The sequence below is a fragment of the Carlito syrichta genome, unplaced genomic scaffold (assembly GCF_000164805.1).
Source record: "Carlito syrichta isolate Samal-C Ts95f unplaced genomic scaffold, Tarsius_syrichta-2.0.1 Scaffold80812, whole genome shotgun sequence".
NCBI classification, from domain to species: domain Eukaryota; kingdom Metazoa; phylum Chordata; class Mammalia; order Primates; family Tarsiidae; genus Carlito; species Carlito syrichta.
The window spans coordinates 34,345-56,392 of NW_007024908.1; the positions used below are offsets into that span (position 1 = coordinate 34,345).

At 36.0% G+C, this 22,048-nt stretch overlaps 1 pseudogene across 1 annotated transcript; it reads right to left on the reverse strand.

The window, feature by feature from the left end:
• Positions 1 to 9,176: 9,176 nt before the first annotated feature.
• Positions 9,177 to 10,411, reverse strand: LOC103257591 (annotated as a pseudogene). The gene is made up of 2 exons (XR_504132.1): positions 9,501 to 10,411; positions 9,177 to 9,254 (listed from the first exon to the last, which is right to left on the reverse strand). The product of XR_504132.1 is annotated as a 28 kDa heat- and acid-stable phosphoprotein pseudogene (transcript).
• Between the last annotated feature and the right edge of the window lie 11,637 nt (positions 10,412 to 22,048).

Here is a 22,048-nt window from a genome sequence, read left to right on the forward strand (position 1 = left end):
TGAAAGCCCTCTTAAGAAGTACAGTTACAAGCAAGCCCAGACTGTGATGACTGAGACAACAAAAAACCAAAAATAGAGGTCATGAAGTTAAAGTACATAATTTTTTTGGTTTTCTTTTTGTTTTTTCTTTTCATTGTAATCAGAGTTAAGTTGTCATCAGTCTACAGTGGTTATACGATGTTATTTGTAAACCTCATGGTAGTCACCAAAAAAAAAAACTATTACAAATACACAAAAAATAAAAAGCAAAAAATTCAAACATACTGCCAGAGAAAATCACTTTTACACAAAGGAAGAACAGGAAGGAAAGAAAGGAGACAAGACCAAGAAAGCAACCAGAAAACAAAGAACAAATAGCAGTAGTAAGTCCTTACCATAATAACATTGAATGTAAATGGACTAAATTCTAGAATCAAAAGACATAGAGTCTTTTGACTGAATGGATTTTAACAAGACCCAAATATATGCTGCGTATAAGAAACTCACCTCACCTATAATGACATACATGAAGTGAAGTTATGGAAAAATGTATTCCATGCAAATAGAAACAAAAAGTAAAAGGAGTAGCTATACACAGATAAAATAGACTTTAAGTCTTTAAATTATACTGCAAAGCAATAGTAACCACAACGGCATGGTACTGGCATAAAAACAGACACATAGACCAGTGGAACAGAATAAAAAACCCAGAAATAAATCTATACATTTACAGTCAACTCATTTTCAGCTAAGCTGCCAAAAACATACAATGAGCAAAGGCCAATGTTTTAATAATGTTACTGGGAGAACTGGCAGCCCATATGCAGAATAATGAAACTAGATCCCTATCTCCCACCATACGCAAAACAATTCAAAATGAATTAAATACTTAAACCTAAGTCCTGACACCATAAAACTGCTGGAAGAAAACATTGAAGGAACACACCAGGACATTGGTCTGGGCAAAGACTTCTTGACTAAGACCTTAAAAACACAAGCAACAAAACAAAACTGGACAAATGGCATTACATGAAGCAAAACATCTTCTGCACAGCAAAGAAACAATCAACAGAGAGAAAAGACAACTCACAGAATAGGAGAAAATATTTTCTATCTGATAAAAAAATTAATATCCAGAATATATAAGAAGCTCAAACTCAAAAGAAAAAAATAATAATTTCATTTAAAAATAGGTGAAACTATTGATAAATGTGTCCCTGATCTGTAATTTACAAACTGCATGTTACCAATTTTGTTAATATTTGGATGAAGTTCATTGAAAGAGCAAGAATTAGAGTCTGAGGTTTAGCCTCCTTGAGTTTTAGCTTCTTGTTTCCAGACTTGACTGCTTTACTGGGAATTCTGTTTACCTCAAAAGCAGCTAGTTCATGAGTTAGAATTCAACTTTCTGTATGGGACAATATGTAGACTGAAAAAAGGAGAAGGGCACTGCTTTAGTCTGAAAAAGTAAATGTCACCTTGAAGAGAAATTTGCTGAAAATATTTGTGGATTTTTTCGAGTTTTAAAAAATTATGTGAAAGAAGTCAGTAAAAAGCTGTACCACTTCCTTCTTGTCATGTTTAAAGTAAAGAAAAATTATGACTATAGAAACGGAAAGTCTAATTGTAGAATTTGCAATACTTAAGGAGTTTAATCATATTAAGTCCCATATGAACCAAAGTTATACTTTATGCTTGTCTGTGTCTTTTCATCTTTAAGTCATTTGCTAACAATAGGAATGCTTAAGAAAACTGACTGAACAAATATATTTATAAAAATAGTTACTAATTACTGGTATCTCTAAGTGAAGTACCTAGCTTTCAGGTAGACATTGTTACTACAATTTTATCCTGGAATCTACTCAGGTGTATAATTGCTTTGGTTAGGAAACACAGTGTGTATGACTGATCTCTGTACTTGGTGACTTTCTGACCACCTACAACGAAGTAGAAAAAGCAAAACATTAATGTGCCTTTGCTTCCTTTGAGAAGTGTCCTCTGCTTGGCATGTAACATTCATTGTTTACTGATTTCTGAAGAAATGTTTGTGGTAAAAGCATTATTTTCAAAGCACGGAACTGTTGATGTTGCAAAATGAATAAAATGTTAATAGCTCCCAGTATTTAGAAATATATATTTGCCTATTAATTTCTGGTATAGGCGTCTAAGGAAGATTTTAAATTGTCATCTTGAAGAGGCTAATTTGAGTGACATAGGCACTTCCATTGAAGACTTTCTGAACAGCCATTTTTAAGCTGTATGAAGAACCTTTAAAATACGCATATCTTTTTAGAACTCTGAGCTAAAAAATAAGCTAATGTTTAGAAAAATTTATTCCCTAATCTTTTAGGTATAGCATTGTACATATTGGGGAAAAACTTGTGCTCAACATTAATGGAATAGTTAAGTAAATTACAGTATATCCAGATGAGAGTCTCTTATTTAGTCATTTATTGTATACAGATACTTTTTAAGGATATAAGAAAATGTAAAGTTAGGCCAAAAGTTGGAATGTATAGTTTTTCAATGCAGTATGATCTCAACTGAAAAATGATAGGCAAAAACCTAAATAGACGTTTTTCAAAAGAAGATCAACAGGTATACGAAAGTGGTAAACATCACCAATTATCAGAGAAATGCAAAAACAACCTATAATGAGATTACATCTCACTCCCATTGTTATCCAAAAGACAGGCAATAACAAATGCCGATGTGGAGAAAGGGAAACCACCATAGGCTGTTAGTGGGAATATAAATTAGTACAACTGCTATGAAGAACAGTAGGAAGGTTCCTCAAAAAACTAAAAATAGAACTATCATATGATCCAGCAACCTCATTACTGGGTATATATCCAAAAGAATGAAGATATTGCACTCCCATGTTTATTGCAGCACTGTTCATAATAACCAAAAATAATAGTTGATATGGAATCAACCAAAGTGTCCATTGACAAATGAGTGGATAAACAAAATGTGGCACATAAACACAATGAAATATTTTTCAGCCACAAAAGAAAATGAAATCCTGTCATTTGCAACAACATGGATGGAACAGAGGACATTAAGTAAAATTAGCCAGGCACAGAAAGACAAACATTGTATGTTGTCACTCATATGTGGGAACTAAAAAAAAAATTTGAACTCATGGAGTAGCATGATGACTGCCAGATAGTAGGAAGGATATTAGAGAGGGTAGAAAGGAGAGGGTTAATTGGCACAAAAATATGATTAAATAGAATGAACATGATATAGTATTCAGTTGCACAATAGGATGGCTATAGTTAACAGTAATTTATTGTATATTTTAAAATAACTAAAAGAGTGGAATTAGAATGTTCCTAACAAATAAATGACAAATGCTTGAAGAGTGGAATTAGAATGTTCCTAACAAATAAATGACAAATGCTCATGTGATTACTTCTAATTGTATGCTTGTGTCAAAACATCACAGGTATCTCATAATTATACACAGCTATTATGTATCCATAATAATTAAAAATTTTTGAAAAAACTCATGTGTTAAATATTTACTCTATTATTATTTATTAAAGATAGAACTATCATATGACCCAGCAACCTCACTACTGGGTATATGTTCAAAAGAATGGAGATATTGCACTCCTATGTTTATTGCAGCACTATTTACAATAGCCAACAGTAATAGTTGATATGGAATCAACCTAAATGTCCATTGACAAATGAATGGATAGGTCCTTTCTGTGTAAACATCTATACCTATATCTATATATTTATATGCATGTTTGTGTGTTCAACAACGTTAAGATAGATTATTTTCTTTCTTTTACAAATGAGAAAACTGAAATTTTTTTCACAAATGTAAAAATGAGATACTAAGTAATTTTTCCAGGATCATATAACCCATAAATGTCAGAATTTAAAGCCAGGTTTCTGTGGTTCCCTTTAAACCTATGCTTTTCTTAATAACATGTTTTCAAAATGAAGCATATTAAAAATGGACCAGTATTTTTGTAAAGAAATCTGAGGAGGTAACAACAGCAGTCAAGAGTTTTCATCACCAGATCCAATTCTACTGCTAAATAACCTATATGACCAAGACAAATTAAATACACTCTAATTTCCATCTCCTAAACTGATATTTCAATAAGTAGGAATAGATATGTATAATAACCATAAATTGTTAGGTATATGCTATGGTTTAAATACTCTAATAAATAATATACAAACATTTCATTAAATCCTCACAAGAATTTCATGAAATAGATAGTCTATCCATTTTGAAGATGAGAAAACTGAGTTCAAAGGTCCTAACAAATTTCTCAAAGTTATCTACTTCTCAGGCTTATTTTCAGATATTTAACATGACAGTTAAATGATTCTAAAACTCTAGAGAAAAGCAAGAAATACTAATTTTAAATTTTTTATTTCATTTCTGTTTCATATTATTTCATCTACAACTTACACATTCCCAATAAGTTACAAGTTTTGTTAGTCCTACAAGAAAAAATAAGCCTGAAAAGGGCTTATTTCTTTAGCATTTTTTTAAATTAAAAACTTTACTTCAGTCCTTGGTCGAAGAGAGATAAGTAAATTATTAACACAAGAGTATTACATCATATTAGATACCTAAACTTAGTGTTTTGTTTTTCCAAATTACGTACTAAAGGAATCTAGACATTTATTTTCTCTCTTGCTTTAAAATCATCAAGCAAATCAAAATTTTGTTTTTTTAATTTCTTATTTCACATTCTTTTATTTCTGATAAATTAGCCTTAATTGAAAAGTTGAAATATTTTAATTAAACAAATCTCAAGTTATAGACAAAGAGATTGCATAAAAATACCATATTTCATAAACTTTACAGTGACATTTTAGACATTTTAACAACTCGAAGTTGGAATGAATCTTTCATCCTAAAGTATGTCGTGATTTATTAGCAATGCTTTTTTTTACTTGGAGGTATATAAATTAACAGTGAAACTTAGAATCAATAGCATCTGGAATTTGATCAAACATAGGAGTTTTAAGCAACACTACATTTCCTGATTTTTTACAATAGAACTTTATTTCAAAATGCTTAATGATATCTTGTAATAAAAAATAAACCTGTCCATTACAATCTCAGCAGGATGGCATAAGAGAATAAAGTATCATTTGACAAGAGTTTATCACTTATCATTATAATCAATTAATATTTATTTAGCGCCACAGTGTTTATCAATCTCTGGTATAAGCTATTTTTATTCCTACACTTACAAAACTGAAATTCTTTTTAACTTTGTCCATTAGAAATTTATGTTAAAATTTAAACACATATTAGAATGAAACATGAATCTTGTTATAGTTATCTTAGAAAATCTTATACTTTAAAACATGTTTAGATTTTTTGAAGGATCATAACTTGCTTCTGCTATCTAGTAGGAACTCATGAAAAACAGAGCATGCCAAATTCTAAAAGTGCCAAATAAAGACATACCTGACAGTTTATTTGTAGTTCACTTTGAAGACCTTGGTACATTTTGATATTTTATTATTTCAGATTAGGCAACAGGAATTTTGGAAGTTGAGTTTTTCAGACGCTATCATCTGAATGTCTCCCAAAATTCACATGTTGAAGCCTAATCCCCATCCTGGTGGTACTAAGAGGTGAGGCCTTTTGAGAAATGGTTAAGTCATGTGTGCTTCCTCCTCATGAATAAATTAGCATCTTATAAAGGGCTGGAGAGAGCTAGCCTAGGTGCCTCTTGCCCTTCCATTCCTTTTACCATGTAAGGAGACAGCAAGACAGCCTCACCACACACCAAATGCCAGCACCTTGATCTTGAAATTTCCAGTCTCCAGAACTGTAAGAAATAAATGTCTGCTTCTTATGAATTACCCATAGTATTTTGTCACAACAGCCCAAATGGACTGAGACACTAGCCAAGTAAGAATTTATTTCTGTAAAATAGAGAGAAATATGTACTTCAGGGCAAAATGAGTACTTCAGGGTTAAGCTAGCAAGCACAAAGCAATGTCTCTCAAGCAATTCAATTAGAAAGAGAATAATTTTTAAATTTAATTTTCTTTGAGCTGTGGAGTACATGTGAGGATTTACTATATAAATAAACTGTATACAGGTGAGGTTTAGGCTTCTAGCAAGCCCTCTCTCCTCCTCGTAGTGGACCTGGTGTTCAGTGACTGGTAGCGTGCACCTTATGCCATCTCCCTTCCCTTCTTCTTTAGCCATGTCCAGCATCTCTTGTTCCCACCTTTGTTCTCCTGTGTCCAGTGATCAGGCCTGCTTATGAGTGAGAACATGCGATATTTAGTTTTTTGTTTCTGTGATAGTACACTTACAATGATGGTCTCCAGTTGCATCTGTGTTGCTGTAAAGGGCATGATTTTGTTCTAGAAAAATAATAAATTTTAAGATTATCAAGTAAGCTTCTGTATTGCTTTAGATAAAACTAGGTTTTAAGTTTCTCTCTGCATGTTTATAAAACAACAACAAAGCACTGATGATAAGCCTATATTAAATAACAAGTATAAATTTGGTATAGCTTAGAATAAGTAAAGTCACTTGAGTTAAAAAATACAGTAATCGAACAAGTTTTAGAAATAGAAGCTTAAGAGAATTTGTTAAACAATTTTCCCCATTAAGACTAGATGTATAAAACATGTATTTTTAACAAGTATGTCCACAAAGCTCTGCTGTAAAACAGTTTTCATCAAAAAAAAAAAAAACCTTTAGAAACCACACATTTCTCAGAAAAGTAGGGTCCAACTAGAGCTGGGTAAATTAGATAAGATTTAGCTCTCACTTCAATTACAATTATGTTAAAATTCTTCACTGAAAAGTGGAATAATACAAATAATCACTTAAAAAACTGAGATGTTAATGATAATGTAATCCTAAGGCTTGTAGAAAAGATTGCCCAAATTCTCATGTCTCTTCCTTTCTCAAGTATTTAACATTCTTTTGTCAAAAAAGTTCCTTATAAAGGGCCCTAAGGCATATATGCCGTTTTCTTTTTAGAATGTTAATAATAAGCCCATTTTCCTTTATGACTGCATTCCTTTAAAGAGTTTTGCGAACATTGAAATAATTAGGCAAAGGCATTTTCTAGATTACAAAATGACATCACTTTTTGCAAAATTTCTATCTAGTCTTTAATAAAGAAATATCAAGCAATTCACAAAATAGTCATCTATATTATTAAGGACTTTTGTGTGCTATTTTTTTTTTTTTTTTTTGAGTTGGAGTCTTACTCTCTCACCCAGACTGGAGTGCAGTGGCATGCTCACGGCCACCCCAGTGTCGGCCTGCTGGGCTCCGGTGATCCTTCCACCTCAGCCTTCCAAGTAACTAGAACTACAGGCTTGCACTACCAGGCCTGACTAATTTTTTGTTTATTGTAGAGATGAGGTCTCGCCAAGTTGCCCAGGTGGGTCTCGAACCCGCGGGCTCAGGCAATCCACTCACCTCAGCCTCCCAAAGGCGCAGGATTACAGGCTGAGCCACCAAGCCCGACTATGTGTGCTATTTTAATTAAAAATTTAAGTTAATATTACAGTTAATCCACCCTGCACACATAGTTAATGCCAGATTTCTTCACTGATTTGACATATGTATTTCACTTTGATTAGAGTAGAAATAGCTATCATCTTAAAAAAGAAAAAAATTGGAAGAAATGAGAAGAATAAAGAAAAGATCTCAACCCTCTCCAGAATTTGCCAATTTATTGCAATTCTAGTTAAAGCCTAAGATGATTTAAGGTGGCAGAAATTATAAATATTTTAAAACAAAGGATTTTCAATATAATATACTCCTCTTAATGAAGAAAAATGATAATAACACTGTAAAACAAATTAGGCTTCACCTGCAAATTTAATAAAAACTAAAGTTGGAAAAAGATAAATGAAGGATCTTGGGCAATACCAAGGCAAGAATTTGGCTATTGCAGTAATAAATAAAATATGCAAAAACAGCATGACGCTATTAACAATTAAAGGGAGTACTCCATGTAAAATAAGATCATTATTCCAACCTGTCCAATACTGATTAGAACTCCACTTCTAGTGGTTTGTTGGAGAATGATTTGATGAAAGGGATAAAGAAAATGAAATGGCTCAAGACTTTTCAAGAAGACAGGAGGAAAGAGATATTTCCATTTGGTGAGAAAAGAATGTCAAGTGATTACAGTCAACAAACACTTTAGATAAATGATCTGACCAGGACCAAGGTTTGTTGAGAAAACCTGCCATAGAACTACATATTATTTTTCAGTGGGTGTGTTTATACAAAGTAGCTGAGAGAATGCTAAGATATAATGATAAATTTCCATTTTTTTATAAAGGAAAGAGTAAAGGAATTTTGTGTGCTATCAATTTGGAGTCTATAATTTGTTTAAAAGTAAGAACATCTTCCAAATTTGTGTGACATAAATGGCATAATCCTTAAATTATTATTATCCTTTAAATAATCCTTAATTTTTAAAGATTTATTTATGAGTGTTTCATTTATGTACCAGATTATATCTGATCATTTATCTTACACTAAAACAGATTTATTTCTTTTTCCCCACATATTTCATAAGTGGGAGCTTTTGTCTAAGGTAATTTTACTGAAAGAATTACACCTTATAAGTTGTAATTTATACTTAACTCATAGATTGAATTTGGTCATAAAGACAGAGAAGAGTTATAAGACCACAAAACATTAGATTATATCACACAATTTTTTCATGCAGTTTTGGAATTTTCTAGCATATTAAATTATGAAATGTGCATTTATATGTCTAATTTCTTATTAAATGTATTAATGAATGCTGGAAAAATTACAAAAGGTCAGTTTTTGGAAGTGTACAGCTTCCTGGTACCAATCTCAAAAAAAAAATGTAAGCCGGGCTCGGTGGCTCAGCCTGTAATCCCGTACCGTTGGGAGGCTGAGGTGAGTGGATTGCCTGAGCCCGCGGGTTCGAGACCCGCCTGGGCAGCGAGACCTCATCTCTACAATAAATCAAAAAATCACCGGGCGTGGTAGCTCGCGCCTGTAATTCCGGCTACTCGGAAGGCTGAGGCGGAAGGATCGCCGGAGCCCAGCAGGTCGAGGCTGCGGTGCCGGGAGCGGCCACTGCACTCCAGTCTGGGTGACAGAGTGAGACTCCAACTCAAAAAAAAAAAAAAAATGTAGAAGGAGTTTCTAGTTAAGATAACACAATACGTGAGCGATATCTTTTTTTTTTTTTTTTTTTACAATAATGTCAGGTTTAATCTGCCAATTATACAAGTTGAATTTGTAGAACATGTTTTGCCTGGGTGCTACACAGTGAACAGAGGTTTCTTGAAATGATCAATGGGTAGGGTTAAAAATGGGCCCTGGCCTTGGCTAGGTGGGTAGGGATGAGGCAGGGAAGAGTAAAAAGAGGAGAGGCCTCAGTCACAGGACTGGCCAGTAACAAGCCATGATCCTCAAGGACCCAGGGACATGGGCAACCAGATGACAGCCCCTCTCTGAATGAGCACCCAGGCAACACAGACCAGGACTGGTTGCTGCAAACTTGTCAGCAGCTGCCTCCTGGCACAACCGCCCACTAACGTGCAATCTACCAGACAAATGGAAGCTCTTCTTACCCCACCTCCCAGGCACCCTCCCAACATGGGTTCTGAATTCTAAAAACAGCGGAAACATTCAAATGGTTACATATGAAATGCTGTCCTGCATCTTTCTGTCTCAAAGATAGCAGCTGCTCCTCCCCCAGCCCCACCCCCTGCATTCCCCCAAACAATTTATGTGCCAGGATGAAAAGGATGCCCCAGGCTGTGGGGGGCTCCTGGCCACGAGGGGCTGTTGCAGCGGCACCAGGGCACAGGGTGGGAGAGACACAGCAGAGATACTGGCAGCATGACCCAGTTCTCTGGCATCTCCTCCCACAGTCATGCTTACTTATTCAGAGAGAGTGACTGCATTCGTCTTCCTGACAACGTGGCATCATCTTTTGCTTCTCTCTTCTTTATTCCTGGCAGGCCCCTTCCGCTGTTTCCAGATGATGGCCAAAGTCAGCCTTGGATTACTCTGCCTTCCCAGCTAAATGCATTTTCATGTAACGCTCTTTTGCCTTCTACTTCTCAATTTCTTCTAGTTCTCTCCTTGAAAGCAATTTTGACCCGTCTAGATCCAGTTGGGTAACCTTTTTGGTTGTCTGTGCCATCCGGTTGGGGTTCTCGATGTCGATGAGCTCTTCGACACCTTTGCTTTTTGCTGGTAGTCATCTTCATCTTCACTCTCATCTGAGTCTAGAAATCTCTTCTCCTTTTCGGGACCTGCAACCCCATCTCCAGCTTCTTCTCCTTGTTCCTCTTCTTCCCTGGCCTTCTGCTTTTCAGCCTGGTGTTGTGTGTCGATCTCCTCAGAGCTCGTATACTGCCTTGCTCGGCCTTTGTGGCCCCCTTTTCTCCCTCCTTTAGGCATCGTGGCTCCGGGGGCTGCGGTGGCGGCGGCACCTCGAACTCGTGAGAAATATCTTAAGCAAAGCATCTGGGCTGCTGTCCAAGTTACCCATAAGAAGGAAGCTGCAATAATTCTTATTTTTAGAAGACTCTGTTGGTCTGTTAGAAACAATTTTATTGAAAAACATACTGTTACTTTGTTATTAAAAGTAGGAGTCAAAGAGTTAAATGTCAAATCCTGCCTTCATGTCTTCCTGAACAATTTAATCTACTGTACCTCAAATATATTGTCTACAAAGTAAGGTAATAGAATCTTCCCGATTTTTTCATGAGAATTAAAAGAGATAACGCATATAGTTCACTTAGCAGAGTGTTTAGTATATAGTAAACAATATTGTTAGCTAATAACAATTTAAAATGCAGTGATAGTATAATTACTAATAAGTCCATAATAAAGATCACTTTTTATGCTATCAATCTTTTTTTAATTTTATTATTTCCATGCTATACTTTAGTTATATTATTAATTACACTATTTACTGATATGGTCACATCTTAACAGCATCACTTTCCCTTCTGGTTGTACTAGTCAGGAGAGACTTCATAAAGAAAGCAGAATTTAATCTGGGAATTGAGAGCTAAGAAGAGAGGAAACTCCCAAGGGGCAGGGACTAGGTAACAGCAGGAATGAGCAGACATGTTCATGGAATTGTCATAAAAACAATATAATAGGGACAGTTGGTATACTTTGGATATGGTGGAAAAGGTGTTGATTAAATTGAAAATAATATTAGGTAACATGAAAATAATGCTGGGTAAGTATAGTAGTACTCCTTTATTGGTAAGGAATACATCCCAAGACCCCCAGTGAATGCCTGAAATCACAGATAATACCAAACGTTTTTTCCTATACATAAATATGTATGCTAAAGTTTAATTTAGGCACAGTAAAAGATTAACAGCAATAACTAAATAAAATAGTACAATTATAACAATATACTGTAATAAAAGTTACAAGAATATTCTCTCTCTCTCTCTCTCTCTCTCTCTCTCTCTCTCAAAATATCTTAACATCTTAACACTTTGGACCACAGTTGACCACAGGAAGCAAAATCATGGATAAGAGGGGGAAACCACTCAATGAGAGAAGAATCTACAGAGGTCCTTAAATAAAATCAAAAAAGGAATCCATTCCTTCTACGAAACTCAAATGAAAATAATCATGAAGTCTTTTCTTTATCAGACACGTTTGTGATTAAAGTAGTGCTGAAAGATGATTGGTTTATTGATGGAATGCAGAGTCCACTGAAAAAGTTAAGTTGAAGATGTCAGCTAGGCTCTGTGTTGCCCCATACGGTAGCCACCAGTTACATATAGCTATTGAGGACTGGAAATATGGCTAGTCTCACATGAGATGTGCTATAAATGTTAAATATAAACTAGAGTTCCAACACTAGAACAAAAAGATACATCATCTAATAAGATACATATCCTATTAATACTTATGATGTTAATTACATTTTGAAATGCTAATATTTTAGATAAATTGAAATAAATAAAAATATATTAAAATTAATTTTACCTTTTAATTTTTAATGTCTACTAGGCAATTTAAAATTATATATGTGACATATTATATTTCTATTGAACAGTTTATTGTAAAGTTGCATCAATGAAATGATAAAATTGTGCACTACCGTGGTAACTGTACAAACAAAACAAAATAGAAGAAAATATTACAAAAGAATAAACTGAATAGTTCAACACACAAGAAGAGGGAAAATAACCTCAAGAATTTAAAATTCAATGACTAGCTTTACAACTGGCAGAAACAAGTTCATAGGTGGGAAACGGATGTGAAAAGAGGATTGGAATATTTACTTTTAGACATGCTAAGTATGAGGTGGCAGTAGAATATGCAAAAGGAGAAAACTTAAGGTGAAGAGAAAAGATAGAGGTACTGAATACAGCAAGAAGGATATTATGCATATGCTGAGTAAATAATTTTAGTGAAATTATCAGGATAAATGCCAGATTGTAAAGAGTTAAGGATAAATAGTAAAAAAAAAATCAAAGACAATGAAGTACAGATTGCTCTGTTGAGAAGTTGTCACTTAATGGAAAATGAGAACACAGAATGAGGGCAAAGGGTAAACACTGTCAAGGAAAAGATTTGGGTCTGGGTTTTGGCTTCCAGAAGAGAATGGAATCCACATGCTTACCTTTTCATTCCATCTGGCAGTATGTCAGACATGCTTCCAAAAACCACATGGTCAGATAGTTCCTCAGGCCTCCAGACTCAGACCAGGACTTACACTATTGGCATTCTACAACGTGCTTGTCAGGCACCCAAGTCCTTCAAGCTCTGTGGTGGAAGTAGGAACAAACACAGGCAAAGAAATGGTCACTTCAGCACTGACAATGGAAAAAAAGTGATTCAAGCAAGTGAAATGAATAAGATCCCAAAAGAGTCCAGCCTTTTAGGAGATGTACAAGCAGCTTGGGGGTGGGGAAGAGTGGAAGGGATAAATCAAGGAATGAGAGAGTAGTGAGAGCTCTGAATGGAGAGTCAAGCAAGGAGTTGATCGGAGGTAACTCGGCCACAGTAAAAATCAGTTAGAACTTTATCCCTAGGATCAAGGGGAGCCATTAAAGAGTTTTAAACAAGGAATGATATGGTAAAACCTGTACATTTTTCATGGACTTGCCAACAGATTGTAGGATAGACTGAAGGAGATGGGAAGCAGAAATACACGTTAGGAAACTATTGCAATCATTCTAGAAAGATAACAAAGGTCTTAATTTTCCTTGGAGAAGTTTTTTCTCCATCAGAGCTTCACTGCCTGAGCTTGCAGTGGCTCCAGCTAATTGTGATCACTCCCTTATTCTTCATTGCCAAAAGGATGCAAGAAAGATTTTGAATATATAAAGAAACAGAAAACCTATGGAATGGTAGAAAATGTTTGCAAATTATGCCTCAGACAAAGAACCAATATCCAGAATCCATAAGGAACTCAAATAACTCAGCGCGCGCACACACACACACACACACACACACACACACACACACACTCCATCAAAAAGCGGACAAAGGACATAGATATTTCTCCAAAGACACACAAGTGACTAATAAACATATGAAAAAAATGTTCAACATCACTAATCATCAGAAATAAACAAATTAAACCACAATGATACATCATCTTACACCAGTCAGAATGATCATTATTAAAAAGTTAAAAAACAACAGTTGTTGGCGCGGATGCAGAGAAAGGGGAATGTTCATATATCGTTGGTGGGATTGTAAAATAGTTCAACCTCTATGGAAAACAACGTGACAATTTCTCAAAGAACTAAAACTAGAACTGCCATTCAACCCATAAGTCCCACTATTAGTTATCTACCCAAAGGAAAGGAAATTATTATATAAAAAAGATACTTGTATGACTTGTATGTTCATTGTAGCATTATTCACAATAGCAAAATCATGAGACCAACCCAAGTACCCATCAACAATTGACTAGAAACTATATATATATAGTTTATATATATATAGTTAAATATATATATATATTTACAAACACTGTGGAATACTGCACAGTCATAAATAAAAACAAAATTATGTCCTTTGCGGCAGCATGGATGGAGCTGGAAGACATCAAGAGGCCTCATGGGGCCTTACTCCTTATGATCAGTTGAAAGAAAAAGAGAAGCGTTGGGCCTGGTTTACAGTGGTTCTGTACCATATGCAGAAACTATCCAAAAGTGGAAAGCTGAGGCACTGCAGTTCCCCTCTAGGACTTCTCTGAAGGACAACAGTGAAGGCAAATCCTAACAGTGGGTAGAACTTCAGGATGTGCACTGGGTTGGACACTCTGCTTGAAAGAAGAAATGGCAAGATATGTGATTATATACAATTTATAGGCTGTAGCCAATGGTTTGGCTGGATGATCAGGGACTTTAAAGGAACATGATTGAAAATTTGGTAACAAAGATGTTAGGAGAGAGAGGTATGTGGATGGACCTCTCTGAGTAGGCAAACAACATGAGGATATTTGTATTCTATGTGAATGCTCACCAAAAGCTGAACTCAGCTGAGGAGAATTTTAGTCATCAGTGACTAGAATGACAACCCACTTTGTGGATACTAGTCAGCTTCTTTCTGAAGTCACTCCTGTCATTGCCCAATGGGTTTACAGGAATAGAGGTTATGCATAAGCCCAGCAACAGTGGACTTTCCAAGACTGATTTGGCTATGGCCACCATGAAGTGACCAATGTGCCAACAGCAGAGACCAACACTGAGCTCCCACTATCATACAATTCCCCTGGATAATCAGTCAGCTACCTGGTGACAGGTTGATTATGTTGAAGTGCTTCCATTATGGTAGGGGCAGCATTTAATCCATACTGAAATAGACATTTACAGATTTGTCTTCTAAGCACACAATGCTTCTGCCAAAAACTACCATCTCTTGGCTCACAGAATGCCTTATCCACCAACATGGTATTCCACATGGCATTTCTTTTGACCAAAGAGCTCAAATCACAGCAAAAGAATTATGGCAATGGGCCATGCTCATGAAATGTACTGGTCTTACCATGCTATCCTGAGGCAGTTGACTTAATAGAATAGTAGAATGGACTTTTGAAGACTCAGTTACAGCACCAGCTAGGTGGCAATACTTTGCAGGGCTGGAGAAAGATTATCCCCCTGAAGACTGTACATGCTCTGAATCAATATCCAATATATGGTAATATTACTCATATCCAAGATTCACGAATCTAAAACTCAAGTACTAAATTACCCCTACCAACCCACTAGCAAAATTTTTGTTTCTTATTCTTATGACCCTATGCTGTGCTAGCCTAGACTTCCAGAAGGAAGAATGCTTCCACCAGGGGACACAACAATGTTTCTACTGAACTGAAAATTAAGATCACCATCCAACCCCTTTGGGCCCCTTACGCGTTTTGTCCAATAGGCCAAAAAGGGAGTTACAGAGCTGGCTGTGGTAATTGATCCAGATTACCAAGGAAAACTTGGTCTACTACTCCACAATAAAGATAAGAAAGAGTATGTCTGGAATACAGACCTTAGGGTGTCTCTGAGTATTACCATATTCTGTGATTAAGGGCAATGAAAAGCTATTACAATCCAATCCAGGCCGAACAACAAATGGCTTCTGGATCAGGAAGGAAGGTTTGAGTCACCACACCAGCTGAAAAACCACAACCAGTTGGGTTCTTACTGAAGACAAAGGAAATACAGAGTGGGTATAGAAAAAGCTAGCAGCCGGGCTCGGTGGTTCAGCCTGTAATCCCGCGCCTTTGGGAGGCTGAGGTGAGTGGATTGCCTGAGCCCGTGGGTTCGAGACCTGCCTGGGCAGCGAGACCTCATCTCTACAATAAATCAAAAAATCAGCCAGGCGTGGTAGCGCATGCCTGTAATTCCGGCTACTCGGAAGGCTGAGGCGGAAGGATCGCAGGAGCCCAGCAGGTCGAGGCTGCGGTGGCTGGGAGCGGCCACTGCACTCCAGTCTGGGCGACAGAGTGAGACTCCAACTCAAAAAAAAAAAAGAAAAAGCTAGCTATAAATACTATATCATGTGACCAGTCACACAATTGGAGTCTGTAATTGTCATGAATATATTCTTCTTATTTTGTTGTAATTTTGTGTGTGTATATACATATATTAAGCAAATATATTTTTCTTTCCTCTTTTATTCCCTTATATAATATCATATAATATTGACTTTATATCAGTTTTTAAGTATTATTCATGCCGTGTCATAGTATTTAAGTTATGAGATATCAAGAGTAAACATCACTAAAGAACTTCTTTTAGGGAAGACATCAGCGCATTTTCAGTTGTACACGGAATAGTTGTATCAGATGGAATTACAACATTGCTTTTTATCTTAATTTGAAGATTAAGTAGGGTTTTAGAAAATCTGTATGAGTCCCGAGTTGACAAGGGATGGATTTGTGATGATTAACTTCATATGTCAACTAGACTGGGCTAAAGGATGCCTAGATAGTTGGTAAAACATAATTTCTGGATGTATCTATAAGGGTGTTTCTAGAAGAGATTAACATTTGAATTGGTAGACTGAGTAAAAAAGACCTACCCTCATCAGTATGGGTAGGCAATATTCAATTTGTTGAAGGTTCCCAAAAGAACAAAAAGGCAGAGGAAAGATTAATTCCTTCTCTCTTCTTAAGCTGACATATCCATCTTTTTCTACCCATGGACTAATTCAGCACTTCTGTTCCTCAGGCCTCCAGACTCAGACCAGAACTTATACCACTGGTTTGCCTGGTTCTCAGGTCATGGACTGGAACTACACCACAGGCTTTCTTGGTTTTTCAGCTTGCAGATGACAGATCATAGACCTTCCCAGCCTCCTAAGATTTTCTTTTAAATCATCATAGTTTTGGTTGAATCTCAATAATGAAAGTAGTTTTAGAGTAGTCATTTTGAGCTACCTTCTCACACTTTCCCACAGTTAGTCTTTTTAAAAAAATTAAACTAAAAGTCTTCTCACCATTATAAATATGTTGAAGTGTTACAATACTCTAAAATTTATAGTTCATACCTTCTAGTTCAAACCCTCCCAAAATTTTTAGAAAGAAAGAATGAGAAGGAAGAAAAATAGAAAGGAAGGAGGAAATGAAAAAGTATATAGTTTCAAATTCTTTAAAAATTTATGTATATAATCTGTGATTCAATATAGATATGTATTCATATTAAATAATATTTTTGAAAAATTTTCCTTTAGAGTGACTTTTTAGCCATCTAGTACTTGATTCTCTCAGACGAGCACTTAGCTTTGGGTTATGAATAGCTCACTACAACAAGAGCTGGAGTGCCAGACATGTACTTGCAATAGCTTTTGCAGTTAAAAGGAGTTAAAGGGGATCAAAGGCAACATCCAAAATCAGAGTGAGGAGCAAGGATGAGGATTGCAGCAAACACAAGTTGGCAGAGTGGACTGGTCAAGCGCCAAAGTGGAAAAAGAACTCAAAACTGGGCCCCCAAGTCAGAATGAGGGCCCAGTCAGGCATGAAGGAGGCATGGACTGAGGCCTTGCGGGTGATATGAGAAGGGCTGGGCTTCCTTCTTCCCTCTGTAAGAAAGAACAATCTTTCCCCCCAACCCTGGACAAGTCCAACTTGCACAGCAGGCATGGGTTACTTAGATATAAGTAACTAGTTACTAGGATCTAGTTGCGGGTCAATCTCCTTTAGACAGACAATTCAGATCTTCTACATTTAATCATAAAGCTGTGTATAGATGTATCTTCATGTCAAGAAAAAAATTTCAAAATCATTAAAACGCTGAGTACCTCTCCAAAGTCATAATGTGAGTCAAAGTTGAACCAGAGTGTAAGATCCATTTCCTCACTCCTAGCATCATTACATCTGCCCATTACACTGCTTCCCATCAAAATGATTTAAAGTTATTCTTTTCCCCTAATGCTATGCCCCAATGGTGCCACATAAATCTCAAAGTAATATTAGAGTTATATTTCTTTTCAGAATGTAAAGGTAATCTCTACTTGATAGGGGATAGCAAAACAATATTAAATGAAGGGTTTTTGTAACTTAAAGAAATAAGTCCTACATGTTACTTTTATATCAGAAAAAAATGTACTGTTTTTAAAAAATATGAGCTCTTGTCATCTGGCTTCCTGCATACACACAAACTCATATATAGGTTGCAGAATAACAATTACACTGTGGGTTTTAAAACCAAACACAAACATTTTAATCACAATTCTGACAAACTATGTGATCTTTCTCAAATGACTACTTCTTACATCAAAGTTTCCTCATCCATAAAGTAGAAATAATGACAGTAACCCTCTCAGGGGACTGTTGTGAGGATTAAATGAACAATGCACTTAAAGGCTTAGCACAATTCTTAGGGTAGAGTTAGTGCTTGATTAATGTGGTATTAATAATAATAGCAATAGTCCTTCTCAGATTTATGGCAGGAAGCTCAGCAGAGGAGGTCTAAGACTCCCCTCTGGGCTCTTGGGTTGTACTAGTATCCGTGACATGAAACTTATGTCATATTGAAAGCATGTCAGGGAGGACGGCGTGCCTCCCATGTTCTCTGGGAGCACTGGTGTTACACCACATACACAGAACTCTCTGAAAATCTAAGCAGATTTCAAAGTTGCTTAAATAGCAGTCTTGGCCAAGAGTCATGTAAGTCACCAACTGGCAATAGAATGATTTTCCACTCAAACTTGGCAGCACCAGGATTTAAACAGAAAACTGGGAGGAGGGCAAAGGAAGTAATAGGCTTCCTTCCTCGTGGTATTAGACTCTTTGGCACCACAGAGAAAAATTGTACAGAAGACAGAAATTTTGTGTGAGGATTACAGTGTTTATTTTTAACTTATCAAAAATAAATTGAAAAGGAATTGCTAGCTACCATCATACAAATGTTCTTTCTACCATTTTTTTTCATATTTTGTGAACTTTTTAATAAGATGTCAGGATTTTATTTGAGTGCTCTCACTCAGCAATCATTTGCTCAAGAAAACTTATTTTTATCTAATATAAATTCTCCTATTAGGTTCCATAACAATTTTTTCATATTTATTTATTGAAAAGCGCTATTATTGGGGCTATAGAGGAGATTGTACTTCAGTGATTTCTACTGATATATTTAGCTATCATGATATCAACAAAAATAAATACAGTTAGTTAAGACAGAGAAAGAACAGCTAGTAAATATATTCCATATCATTCCCTTGAGTAATTTTCTACAACCAGTGAAATATCTGTAAGAATATCTTTAAAATATCTGTAAAAAAAATTGTGTGGTTCCCAATGATAAAATAGATTTACTGTGAGACTAGTAGCTCAGAGACTAGTAGTTTTATACTTCATGGAACTGACTGTAGTAGACAGACTAATTCCTCCCCATACCCTGCAAAGATGTTCATGTCCTAATCCCCCAGAACTGAATATGTTACTGGACATGGCAAGAAGGACTTTGCAGATGTGATTAAGATAAGGAATTTGAGATGGTGAAATTGTTTTGTATTATCTGATTGGGTTCAACGTAAACAAAGAGGTCTTAACTAAGAGATTAGAGGGATAAAAGAAACGAGCTATGGGCTGTGGAATGCAGGTGACCTCTAGTAGCTGAAAACGCAAGAAAGAGATGTTCCTCCAGAGTCTCTAGAAGGAATGCAGCCCTGCTGACACCTTGACTGCAGGACTTTTGACCTCCAAAACTGTAAGATGATAACTTTATATTTTTTAAGACAATATGATATAATAAATATTTGGTTTCTGCTCCCAGTTCCTAAATCCCTTGGAATTTCCTGGGTGATAGAATCATGTTTTGTTCTAATAAGAAGACTCTTGAGGGGGTCTCCTGGCTAGGTTCAGGGTGGGGGCTGGTTGATAGGAGAACTAAACATGTGATTAAAGGACTGGAACTTTCAGCCGCATCCCCAGCCTCTGAGGAGGGGAGAAAGAATGTAGGTTAAGTTGATCACCAGGGACCAATGATGTAATTAACTGTACCTATATAATGAAGACTTCATTAAAAAAAAAAAAACAAAAATGTAACATGTGGAGAACTACTGTTGAACAGTAGAGTTCCTGGGAGTGGAGCACCAGGAGAGGCCCAGAAGTTCCTGGCCTTTTTCCACATACCTTGCCCTTTTGTCTTGTCCTTCCGTGTACCTATCTTTTCCATCTGGTTGGAAAGTGTAAGTAAAGTGTTTCTCTAAGTTCTGAAAGTCATTCAAGCAAATTAATTGAACCTTTTTTTTAAAAAAAAGTTTTTTTTTAGATTCAAGGGGTACACATGAAGATTTGTTACATAGGTATACTGCTTGATGGTGAGATTTGGGCTTCTGACAAGCATTCTCCCAGGTGGTGAGCACGGTATCCAATGAGTGGTTTTTCAGTCCTTATTCTCCCTCCCTTTCCCCTTTAGTAGCCCCAGTTTCTTTTGTTCCCATCCTTGTGCCTGTGTGTGCCCAGTATTTAGTTCCTACTTATGAGTGAGAACATGCAGTATTCAATGTTCTGCTTCTGTGATAAATTGCATAGAATAATGGCCTCTAGCTGCATCCATGGTGCTACAAATAACATGATTTCATTTTTTATGGCTGTGTGGTATTCCATGGTGTATATGTACCATATTTCCTTTATCCAATCCACCATTGATCGGCACTTGGGTTAGTTCCATATTTTTTCTATTGTGAATAGTGCTGCAATACACATATGCGTGCAGGTGTCTTTTTGGTAGAACGATCTGTGCTCTTCTGGGTATACGCCCAATAGTGGAATTGTTAGTTTAAACAGTAAATCTATTTTTAGTTATTTGAAAAATTTCCAAACCTGAAAAAGGGGTTTTGTGAACCCTAATTTAAAACTGGTTGTTTAGAAGTATAGGTGACGACCTACTACTTGAGATTGGCATCTGAAGTTAGAGGCAGTATTATGGGACTGAGCCCTCAGCCTGTGGTACCTAACCATATCTCCAGGTACACAGTGTCAGAATTGAACTGAATTATAGGGTACTGAATTGTTGTGCACTGAAGAATTTTGTGGTATATGAGAAAAATTTCCTATACATTCAGTGTCAGAAGTGTTGTGATATGTGAGAGTAGGAAAAAAACGATTTGTTTTTTCCCATAGCCATATTTGTGGTAATTTGTTAGAGCAGCAATAGGAAACTAATACAATGACTATGAACTAAATACTTACGAATTTCTATGAATTTCTATACAAGCATCAAAAGGAAGCAAAAATATTTAAAAATTTTAGAAATAACACTCATGTAAAAACACATCTCCTATATTTTATATAAAATACAACACTGCCTAAGTATGCTTAGAAAATCTTGCCTATCCAGCCTCATCACAATTTCACACTCCTGAGCCCATGTCCATGTGACTATCTCTGTAGTCCCTGCTCATAATGCATAAGGTCAACTCAGCAAATAGAATCTCAGAAAACATAGCTGGCCCTAAATGTCTCTGCCACCTGCCCCAATCCTGTTCAAAGGAGCTTGCCTAGGTGCTTATTTGGAGAAAGGACACAAGGGCTATTTATCAATCAAAGTGGGGGAAAAAAGTCATTTATTTCACTTATTTAACCTAGTCCCTGAAAGTTCATTCAGCCTGCTGCTCTCCCCACCCTTATTTACATCACTCCAAAAATGAGGGGGGGGAAATTGCCAAGAATTTAAGTTGCCAAGAACAACAAACCTAAAACACAGCCACTGAAAAAGTTTTAGGCCTACCCTAAAGAACTGGATTACAATAGTTTCAAAGTTCCTGGGGCATAGAAAAATGTCTTCAAAGTTTGTCAGCAATAGCAGAGTCAAAGTTTGGTCTCTCATAATCATGCTATACTAAAAATGTTAATGAATTTCTTCATGATAGGATTAATGAACACCATAGATCTTCAAGATAAAACGAAGACCATACAGTGCTTTTCACAGTTATAACCTGAGAACTTTCTTCTTGGAAGTATATGTAGTACAAAAGTTGGAAAACAATTTACTAATTACATACGAAATTTTCTACAAATCAGTTAATGCTTTGAGAATTATTATGTGAAAAGAAAAAAAGAGCCAATATTAAAAATTCTACATGGACAATTTGAGAACTCATCTT